We start from the raw sequence: 12042 nt of genomic DNA on the forward strand, positions 1-12042 counted from the left end.
AAACAACAGAGGTCAGAGAGAAGGAGCACAACCACGGTTTATTGAGGAACGTAGCCGGAAATAAATGTTGTTACACGAAAAAGTGAGTTTGAGTTATTCTTTGTCTTGGTCTCCTTTGCGACGTAGACTGCATGCAACGTGTTGGGTCCCGTATGCAAACGTGAGTACAACGTTACACTTACCAAGCAGTTGCCATCTGTGGGATATATTCCAACAGGACTGCTTCACTGCAGATTACAACATGGTTGTCTTCAAATCCATTGTCGACAGATACTTGTCAACTTGTCTTATTAAGTAATCAAATTTTGTCCATTCTATTCATCAGTCTCAATCCTTTCGTAATATTATTCGTCGTTCGATTGAAAATCCATCCATCTAATTGCCTTTTATGTCCAAGTATGTTTTGATCGTGATAAGGGATCAATCATCAGTAAAACTGTGCCTAACCATAAACGTAGATTCTATGAACAAAGCTTCTTTTTTCAGAACTGCACGCCGTTGGAACTCTGTTCCGTTTTCTTGCTTTCCAACTGACTATAATATAGTTGTCTTCAAGTTCAACCTAAACAAATTCTTGATGATTCTTAAGTAATCCAATTTACTAAATGTCCACTACTAATGATAACTGACATGTTCCCCTTGATCACTGTACACTCATTAACCCTTATCCTCGAGTGGTCTCCGAACCTTGATAATTAGTGACTCCTTTTTAAAAAAAAGAAGAACAATAAAGACAATAACAACTACAGCAAAAAGAAAAAAAAACAAGAAGAAGAATATGACGTAGTCAAATAACTCGATATATGATGATTCACTGTAGTCGTATTCTAGGTACATAGAACGAGACGTCGTTTGTATAACAGCGTAAACGGCGGCAACGTAGACGTTACTATTTAGTTCATATTATTAATACGAAGCTGGGAGATACATTTACACGGTTATTTTTAACACAGAGGAGAAATACTTCTTTATGTTAGTGGAGGGGACACATATACTTGGAGAGAGTTATACAAAGTTTGTTTACAAGATGATAGATAAAAAAAACTTATTTACCTTTCAGTGGTAATGATGTCGACGAAGACAAGTTTACAAATATATGATGATTATTGTATTCTACCAGCTGGTTGATTGATGAATCAGGAACTCAAGCTCTTACGATTACATATTCTTATCCCCCCCCCTTTCGCCTCCAAGGGGCATCAGCTTCCAGTCTGGCCATATCTCTCTGAGTCTCTTCTCTGGTTTTCTGGCTCTGCTTGTTTATCTCGAACCCATCTCAATATATGGGAAATTCCCTTCTTTATGATGTCAGAGGCGTGCTTCTACACGTGAAATTCATTCAAGTGGATTTCACCTATGTATGTCCAACACGCTTTTGGCAAACAAAGAAATTTCTAAACGAATTGTTTCATTCATAACCTATTTATATCATCATTATTTCTAAACTGCATTGTTCATATCTATCTCTAACATAAATAATATTTAGTTATTTCCAAGAACAATGACAGTCGTTTTACATTCCTAGGATTTCAATATGTATTTTTTTTTTTTTAACTTTTCTTACTGGGTTCGATTCTAACCTTTTCCGGTCCTGGACATGACCTTTAACAATATCCAGTGGTGAGGCCCCAGCTTGCGGGCTTTGGGGAGTGTGCAACCACCCTTTAATTACCATTGCTCCCAGGTCCACTCTGACCCAGAGTGGTAGTACCTGTTAGGGTCCCAACTATGGGTTAAATAGAAACTGATTTGAAAACAACAAATATATTCTATTAAAAAAAATTTTCTTCAAAATCTTTGGATTCAGCATTAAATAACCCGAAAAGGGTTGATATGCCATAAAACAAAAACAACCAACCAACCAATCTAACCTTTTCCAAATATCTTCTGTGCAACATTCGTTGATCATCATTTAATTCCGGGCAACGTCGGGTCTTCCTGCTAGTAGCTCATAATATAATAGGTAAAATAGACTATTAACACAATTTTTGGATAAAATAGACTACAATCCACTAAAGTTGTTTCCTTTTTATTGGTTTTGCACTTTAAGTGGACATACACTGATATCGACACTTTGTCCTGATTGGTTAACTCATTCTCTTTGACATACTTTTCGTAATAGGATTACTAATATTAGATTGCCGCATATCGTCATCGTAGGAACTAATCTCCGAACTAACACAGCGCATTAGTCGATAATGCTACCTGCACGTGTATGAAGACAATAATCAGGTAGCGTATCTGATTCCCAAAGTGTCGGCCCCTGCTTGACGGGTCGGAGGCGGGTTCACCTCCCAAATGGCGTTGCAGATTATTCGAAAAGTTTAATAATGCTAGATAATTATAATTTGAGCGTGCGGTTGCACAGTAGCAATCATAGGAAACAATGTCCAACCAGCAAATGTGGAATCGATCACAGTCTACAGGGAATCGAATTCCACCATTTCAAAACGAAATGACATTCGGCCCGCAGACAAATTTTGTATGCAGTATCTATTATATAAGCACATTTAGCACATCAATTTATAGATGACTCATCGGCTGCCGGTAGTACAATAAGCTTAAACATGTTATTTTAATTTATGCGTATACTATTATCTTATAGAATCAGTCCTCTGATAATTATTATAAATTACGAGGAATAATTTGACCGATGGACTAATTTGAAAAAAAAAAAAAAAAAAATTAAAAAATTAAATATAATAATGATAATATCGTTCATTAAATTCCGTCTGTGTTTGTTTGCACTATCACGTCAGCTGATATTTGGGTTTGATAATCTTAAAAATAGTTTTTATCTCTTCTAGATAAAAAAGAGGATTTTTTACAAGGGAATATTTTATGTTACACCGGCCGGTATAACGTAAGATGTTCTCGTGTAAAACAACCTTCTTTTTATCTATAAGAGAAAAAAGACTATGTTTAAAACAGATTTTTTCGATTTTCGATGTTTATCGGATGAATTTTTGAAGATCTAAGATAATATTGCAGAAGATAGGCTCAGCCGTTTCGAGACCTATGAGGAACTCTCTCTCTCTCTCTCACGCACACACATACACACACACGCACACACGCACACAAAGTGAATTTTATATACTAGTAGACTTACTCTGCGTTGCTTGCTCAGATTTTTTCGGTTTTCGAAATTTATTGGATGAATTTCTGTACAAAACATCTAAGAACACTGCCAGACATATAAATTAGCTTTGTGTGAAATTTACAAAAGATAAGCTTAGCCGTTTTGAACATAAGAAGAACTCTCTCTCTCTCTCTCTCTCTCTCTCTCTCTCTCTCCCGCTGTCTCTCCCCCTCTCACACACACACAAAGTGACATTTTTATATAATAGTATATAATAGTAGACTTACCCTGCGTAACTTGCTTATCAAATATGATGAACATCTAATATTCCGATTGTTCCTTCCTTAGTTAATCCGTACGTTACACTTTTTAAAAGGCCAACCTTGTAACCCTGGACAAGAATATGAAAGTGATCGCCCTCTCATGTATACTTATTTTCGAATATCATTATAATAACATATGATCATTAATGTAATGGTGTGATAAAGATGTTCTTAGTAATTTTGTCGTGCAGCGGTCCTTTACAGAGGTTAAGACGGTCCTGGATATGACCTTAAACTATATCCAGTGGTGAGGCCCCAGCTTGTGGGCTTTGGGGAGTGTGGAGCCACCCTTTAATTGCCATTGCTCCCAGGTCCGCTCTGACCCGGAGTGGTAGTACCTGTTATGGTCCAAACTATGGGTTAAATAGAAACCGACTTGAAAACAAACATATTCTATTAACGAATTTTTCTTTAAAATCTTTGGATTCGGCATTAAATAACCCGGAAAGGGTTGATATGCTGTAAAACAAAAACAACCAACCAACAGAAGAAAGAAGTCAACGAAAGGTATTGTAAAAAAAACGGAACATTCGAAAGAAACAGGGCAAAAGTATCATTATCTGCCAAAAAATGCTGGGCTGAGGGATTAAATTAAAGAAAATTTCTTACAATGTGATTTTATTATTTGTATTGCACTATGTAGTACAATATTACTTTCTGAGTATTTATTAGTATGTATTAATTTATCTTATTTGGGTCGGTTTTATATTTAAAATACAATGGACACTATTTTCATATAAATATTTAATAAGCCCAAATTTGTTGCTATTTGGTTTTTCTGTCCAAAAAGTATTTTTGTGGTATATATATATATATATATATATATATATATATATATATATATATATATATATATATAAAGCTTAATGATTAAAGTTAGATTGTTTAGATTAAAATATATACAAATATATTTAAGTCAAGAATTTATTGTTTGAAACAAGGAATATATGAAAAAAATTCTCCATATATTCCTTGTTTCAAACAATAAATTCTTAACTTAAATATATATTTATGTATATTTTAATCTACAGAATTTAACTTTAATCATTAAACTTATATATTGCTCTATTTTTGTAAATTGAGCTTTACCTTCTTGGCTAGGATCGTTCTGAAAGCATTACCTCAATGTAATATCTGACAGGAAATTCACTTGATCTCTAATCTGTGACTTATATATATATATATATATATATATATATATATATATATATATATATATATATATATATATATATATATATATATACCTCATCAAAACATATTTGTTTATTAAAAAATTGTCGGAGGAGTTTGGTAGAGTTCTCAAAGGTCAAATCGTTGAACTTTGACCGCTTAACAACCAAATTTAGTCTGAAAACCGATCACATAGATTTTCCTAAATCTCAGTACCCTGTGTATCAAATTTCGAGTATGTAGACTTTAAATTGACAGAGGTATTTCGTAGGGAAATGCACACACAGAGACAGACACACAGACATACACGTTCACTTTTATAAATATACTACCATGGGTGCCCGGCGTTACCCAGCATTACCCGGGTGTTTGGAGGTGTATATTGAGCAAAAAAACACAAAACGGTCAATTTTTTTAACTTTGACCCCTATTATGATCCCTTAATATTTATTTTTTGGGCTCAAATCAAGTTATTGTTAGATCCATGTCCAAGAAACGTATATCTAAAGTGTTTAGAACCAAACTTGGCGGAGGAGTTTGGTAGAGTTTTCAAAATTCAAATCGTTGAACTTTATCCCTTAACAGCCAAATTTCTGGCCGAAAACCGATCACGTCGATTTTCCCAAATCTCAGTACCCTGTATATCAAATTTCGAGTCTGTAGACTAAAAATTGACAGAGTTATTGCGTAGGGAAATGTACACACACACAGACAGACACACAGACAGACACACACACACACACGTTCACTTTTATAGATATATCTATTCTACCTATCTATATATCTATAAAAGTGAACGTGTCTGTGTGTGTGTCTGTGTGTGTGTGTCTGTGTGTGTACATTTCCCTACGCAATAACTCTGTCTATTTTTAGTCTACAGACTCGAAATTTTATTTACACGGTACTGAGATTTGAAAAAATCTATGTGATCGGTTTTCGGCCAGAATTTTGGCTGTTAAGAGGTCAAAGTTCAACGATTTGACCTTTGAGAACTCTACCAAACTCCTCTGACAAATTTGGGTCTAAAAAACTTGAAATTTTAGGTATAGGTTCCTTGGACATGGATCTAACTTAATAATTTGATTTGAGCCCAAAATAATAAATTTTAAGGTGTCATGATAGGGTTCAAAGTTTAAAAAAAATTGATCGCTTTTTTTTCTGTTTGCTGAACATACACTTCCAAACGCCCGGGCGACGCCGGGCTGAAATGCTAGTGTTTAATAAAACAATGGCGTTCTGCATCTAGTCTGGTGCAGTTTAGCATCTGCTGTGGTTATACAGTTCAAAGCTGGAGTGACAAGCAGACCTAGGTGTGCCCAGTTACCAGGGACTTATCTCGGCGTTACAAACAGACAGAAAGGCCAACTAATACGGTCGGAGCCAGCGCAACTGCAGGAAAGGTGTTGCAGTGCTTCACTATTCACCAAACTGGATTGTTTTTGTCGGTGTTTATTCTCTTAGCATTTGCAATAGTTATGCTAAAGTAAAAAAGCAAATCGAGTAAAAATATGTATATAAAGTTCCAAGGAGGAAACATACGTTTCATGGGGCTTTTGATTTAAAGAGGAAACGCCCGATAGTTAGCAAAAAAAAAAAAAAAAAAAGCCAGATACTCATTGAGACCATAAAAAAATTAAAAAATAGAATTTCAAGATAAATTAGAAAACTTTAAATGTCATGAAAATGATAAAATAATTTTTATTTACTTTGTTGATGTTGCAGTCCAATATTTCGGTAAAAATAGCATCATCAAGGTACTAAGTCCAGTCCGTAGTTTTTTTTTCTTCTTCTTTATTGTGTTGTTATGAAGGAGGTAATTCCTTGGAGAAGAAAAATTTAAGCAAAATATTGGACTACAATACCAACAAAGTAAATAAAAAATGATTTTATCATTTCCTGACATTTAAAGTTTTCTAATTTATCTTTAAATTCTATTCAAAATAAATGTCTTCTAAAAGTGTAACTACTTTTGCACTTAAAAATAGAACTTTTACTAAACTTTTTAAATTTTTAAAAATAAGAAAAAGTTATAGCCCGTTGACTTAGAATGAGTGCTTTACGCCAAATTGATGAATAAATATAGTTAAGTTTGTGCTTGTTTTGTTTTTTGTTTTTTTGCATTAAATATTAACCCCCTAGTAATCCCTGCTAATGACCACTAATCTCTATTAATTCCTAACTGTGCACTGAAGTTTTAGTTCAAAACGAAGTTCCATATTATATTTCTCTTGGTCTGTCTGTCTGTCTGTTTGTTTATCCATTTCTATTTTTTCTCTGAAACTATTGAGCCAATTTGTCTGAAATTTGGTATAGACATTTGTTATAAGGTATTAAGTATTATGCACGGTTAAGTATTAATACAGGTTAGTTACCACAATATCACATTTACTCTAGAGGTTTGTTCGGTAAGTACTAGGTCGATCTGGCTGGAATTTTATTTGGGCCTTTATAAAATGCAGGGAATTAAGTATCATGGTATTTGTTTGCACAGTTATAGATTAATAGGAGTTAATATTTAATGCAAAAATAAGCAAAAGTTTAACCATATGTAACGTTACTCACGTTTACACACGGGACCCACACGTTGTGTGCAGTCTACGTCGCAAGGAACATAGGACAACTAATAACTCGACTCCTTTTTTATTTCCTCATTCTCCCGCCACGCGTTACTTCGCATTACTTCTGTGATGTCTCTCACGTGATCATCTTCTCCAACATGCTCTCTCTCTCTCTCTCTCTCTCTCTCTCTCTCTCTCTCTCTCTCTCTCTCTCTCTCTCTCTCGTCTTTTTATCGTCTTTTTCCTTATGGTGACGTCATTTCGCATTTCGTATGTATTTGCATACGCGCACTCGCGGCCTGTAATACATTTATAGGAATTTGGTATAGTTAACAAAAAAAGATTTTGTCAGTCCGCCCATGCTTAAAAAAAAAACATAATGAATACATTGCAGAATCTGTCTCATTTTGAAATATTAAAGATCTTGAATAATTTTAGAAACGTAAAATATTGCATTAATTGTAAATAATAAATTCCCAACACGAGGAAGGACCAAAGTGTTATCTCAGCCTTATTTCTCCGTATTGTATGTGAAATTCTTGAATTTATCCTATAAAAACGTTGATAATTCAAAAAACTATTCCAAATTACCTGTCTCTTCATTTGTAACGTTATACTTACTTGGGCATTACTGTGTCCATTAGTTTTTATTGGTTATTCTGTAATTCTGATATTCTGGTATTCTGATATTCTGGTAAGCGAGATTAACAAAAGCACTCTCGATGCCTTCGTTCAGTCTCGAAAGACAAAGGATACCCACTGTAGGAGCAGCCACGCGTGTAATTGTGAGGCAAGGGTTGGGCAATCGCCAACCACACCTTTCCTGAACCGGCACTGTTTGAGTCCAGTGGCAAGGAGAAGTCCAGGATGACTGAAAACAATGCCGAGATAAGCGGAGATCATATACAGTACCTGGAAGTCCCAAATGGTCACCCATTTAGAACTTAGCAGGTTCAACGTTGCTTAACTTCGGTGATCCAGCGGGAACCGATGTGCCAACGTGATTATGACGCAACCATTAGTCAAATGAAAAGAAGGAATGTGAATGATCTAATGAAAATGCGGCTTGCAAAGAAAAATATATACGAAAGCAGCGTATTATTTTTAGTATGTGTACTTAACATGAACTACGGAATAATAATAATAATAATAATAATAATAATAATAATAATAATAACAACAACAACAACAACAACAACAACGGTGTTACAGAAATATGTGTCTTAACAATATCTTCCCTGTGTACGTTCGTGATAGTGCTGCAGAGAAGTTCACTTAGGCAGTATTCTGTCAAGGGTAGAGTACATATAGATGAATTTGATTGCAGGATAGCCACGGTTAGTGCTACCTTTGGACGTCTCAGAACCTCCGCGTGGGAGCGTAGAGGAATTCTGCTGCAGACAAAACTCCAAGTACACCGAGCTGTGATTCTTACCATCCTCATGTATGTTTGTGAAACTTGAACTGTATATGCTAGACATGCCAAGAAACTGAACCATTTCCATATGACCTGCCTCTGTAGATTGTTGGAAATCAAGTGGCAAGACAAGATACCAGACACAGAGGGGTTTTTCCCGTCATGACACACACCATGGTGCAGCAGTGTCAGGTTCGTTGGGCAGGTAATATATGCCGCATGCCTTATTCAAAGTTCTCAAAATAGCTCTTTTATGGTGAACTGTCCAAAGGAAAAAGATCCGCAAGAGGACAGAGGAAACGGTTCAAAGACGATCTGAAGATCTCTCTCTTGTGTTCTAACTTATGGGAAAAGCTAACCCAAGACATGTTCCTGGCATGCCGCAGTTTACAAAGAGGCTACAATTGCCGAATCCGCACGCAATGAAGAACGCAAGAGAAAACGTGACATTAGAAAAGACAGAGCAATCAACATCTCTGATACAGAATTATCCCACCAGTGTCCAAGATGCTGGAAATACTTCAGAACTCGAATCAGTTAAACAGGCCATCTTCGAACCCACAGAACAATTGCATGATCACGGTCACCTTTGCAAGCAATAAACGAACATCATCATCAACATTACCCAATCGGGACCCACACGTTGTATGCAGTCTACGTCGCAAAAAGGCAAAAAGACAAAAAATAACTCGAACTTAATTTTCCGTGTAACATTTATTTCCTCATACTCCCGCCACGCGTGACTTCTCGTTATGGTTGTGACGTCACACACCTCTCTAACGCGATTGTATTTTCTAACGTGCTCTCTCTCCTTTTTATAGTATTTTCCTTATAGTGCTCTTATTTCGCATTTCGTATGCATTTGTATACGCGCGTCCGCGTTCTGTTGCACACAGTCAACCATCAATTTGGCATAAACAAACGTTAGTCTGCGAGGACTTTCAGAAAGATTAAAGACAATTTTTAAGCTTGCTTTAAACTATAAACTTTTGAAACATCAAAAAATAACGTGTTTTTTGTGTTTTTTTAGTAAGATTTTTAAATATAGACAGTAACTGCGCGTTCGTGTGATCACGAAGCAATCCATTTTAATATTAAGCTTGGGGGCAACCCGAAGTGCCAGGATTCACAGACCTCATTGATATTGGCCATTTTTAGATAGAAACGACATAAGAAAAATCAAAGGACGAAATAAATAAATCGAACGAACAAAAGAAGTCATTATTTGATGGGTTCAATTTTATATCGCTACAAAGTATCCGGTCGTCAGCACGATCTTCGTGAGAACGTTACCCTCAACAGGATTATAACCATATAATTATCACATTCTCCCCCTCTATTCCCCCTCTCACATTCTCTCTCTCTCTCTCTCTCTCTCTCTCTCTCTCTCTCTCTCTCTCTCTCTCTCTCTCGTAAATAATATTTTCTATGATACACTTCTTTCGTTTTCTCTTTTCGTAGGATTTTCAACATTGAGTAACTCGATTCCTTTCCGATTTCGTGGTATTTTCATTCGGACTTTGTGCATTTGGTATTATTCCATTTTTATTTATTTAATTTTTTTATTTATTTATTTATTTTTACTTATTTAGTTTTGTATGAATCAATGTTTCATGCCTTTTCATAAAGAAACATTTCCCTCGTTTGAAAAGTCTTTGATTTAATTTCTTAAAAAAAAAAAATGGAAAGAAATTCAATCGCTTTTGCTCGATCCTAAAGTTCTTAAAGTGTTACAATGGATTGTTTTTTTAATTCAGAACTCTTTCTAAAATCTACTCATAGTATAAAGCGACACTTTCTCTGTTTGTCTGTTCGTATTTTAAAATTTTATCAAGGAAGATAATTATATGAAAACTTCCGTCGTCAGATGGCGCTGATGTTTTGGGGAACAGATAATACACTTTGAACAATTTACTTATTTACATCATTAACGCTTTGATCCCCATCTGGCATCAATTGAAATGAATAGCTCTCGTCTTGGGGAGGCCTCATGTTTTGACAAGCTTTTGGGCTTGACCTTTACTCCTGATCTGAAATGGAACACATACATCAAATCTGTTGTCCAGGCTGGAAAAATGGTGGAATTTTTCTATCTCACTGCGGATGCAATTCTCTATCTGTATAAGAGCCAGGTACGTACAAGGATGGAGTACTGTTGCCACATCTGGGCAGGAGCTGCTAGAAAGGACTTGTCCTGCCTTCATAGAGTTCAAAATAGACTTCGTAGCTTCGTAGGGGGGGGATGTCCTTTTCTCTTCCCTGTAACCTCTTTCTCACAGAAGAGATGTTTCGAGTTTGTCTCTGCTTTATCGTTATTTTCATGGTAAGTGCTCGACTGAGCTCTAATCTATGGTCCCCCCCCCTCGCCAAACTTTCACAAGAAACACCCGTCTAGCTGAAAATACTATCAAAAATTCCCCCCCACTCTTTATCTGTGTCAAAACTTAAATGTAGATTCTATGAACAAAGCTTATTTCTTAGAACTGCACGCCTGTGGAACTGTCTTCCATTTTCCTGCTTCCCAGCTGACTACAATATGGTTGTCTTCAAGTCCAACGTAAACAAGTTCTTGATAAGCCGTTCCACTTAAGTTAACAAATTTACCGAATTTTCATTACTAACGGTTACTATATTGTCCAATTTTGCTACTGTACACTCTTAACTCTTACCCTCGAGTGGCATCTGGCCTTGATACGTGGTGATTCCTATGTAAAAAAATTTTTAATAATAATAAAATAAATTATGTACAAGGCAACTTAAAAGTGTGAGTAGGGATTTGTCTATGGTCATCCTTGTCAGTTTACCTAAGAATTGTTTGTCTTATTCCTATATAGTAGTGTATATTTCCCGATTCCGATACAATTAGCGTTTCCGATTCCGATTCTTTGTAAATCCTTAAATATTTGACTATAAAATTAGTATTTTGTCCCGATTACTGTAAAAAAAAACATCTTAAATGTGCCTATATTTTCTCAAACGTAAAAACACATTTGAGTCTTATTGGAAGTTTAAAATCAATAAATTATTATTATTTTATTATTACTACAAGCAGTGGAAATTGTTTCTTAAACCAAAATCAAATAAAAAAAAGATAATTTAAGGAAAAAAAAGTAAAACACAGGTGTTAGTAATACCTTAACACCCCTTTCTAAATGATAGACTGCCCGCTGTTTTCCGGTTTGTTTGAAATCGAAAACAAGCAAACCAATCTTTAATCGGACTGTAATCTAGATGAGAGAGAATAAAGAGAAAATGGGATTCGGGAGTTGGGGAGTTTGGAAGAAAGTGGTCTCTCCAAGGTGAGTGCAATTTTAGAATCCAAGGGCAAAAAAGAAAATTTGGGGAGTGGGCATCTTACAGGTTTCCTATTGGGAGAGGAGTATTTTACTCGACTAGCTAAGAAACTGAAAAGCTTACATTAGGGGCTGGAGTCTGACAGGATCAGAAACTGCGTGTGCCATCCTGAAGCTTGGCACTTGTACTCATACTTGA

Source organism: Euprymna scolopes, chromosome 25, assembly GCF_053919585.1.
Source record: "Euprymna scolopes isolate OS-2025 chromosome 25, ASM5391958v1, whole genome shotgun sequence".
Taxonomy (NCBI): domain Eukaryota; kingdom Metazoa; phylum Mollusca; class Cephalopoda; order Sepiida; family Sepiolidae; genus Euprymna; species Euprymna scolopes.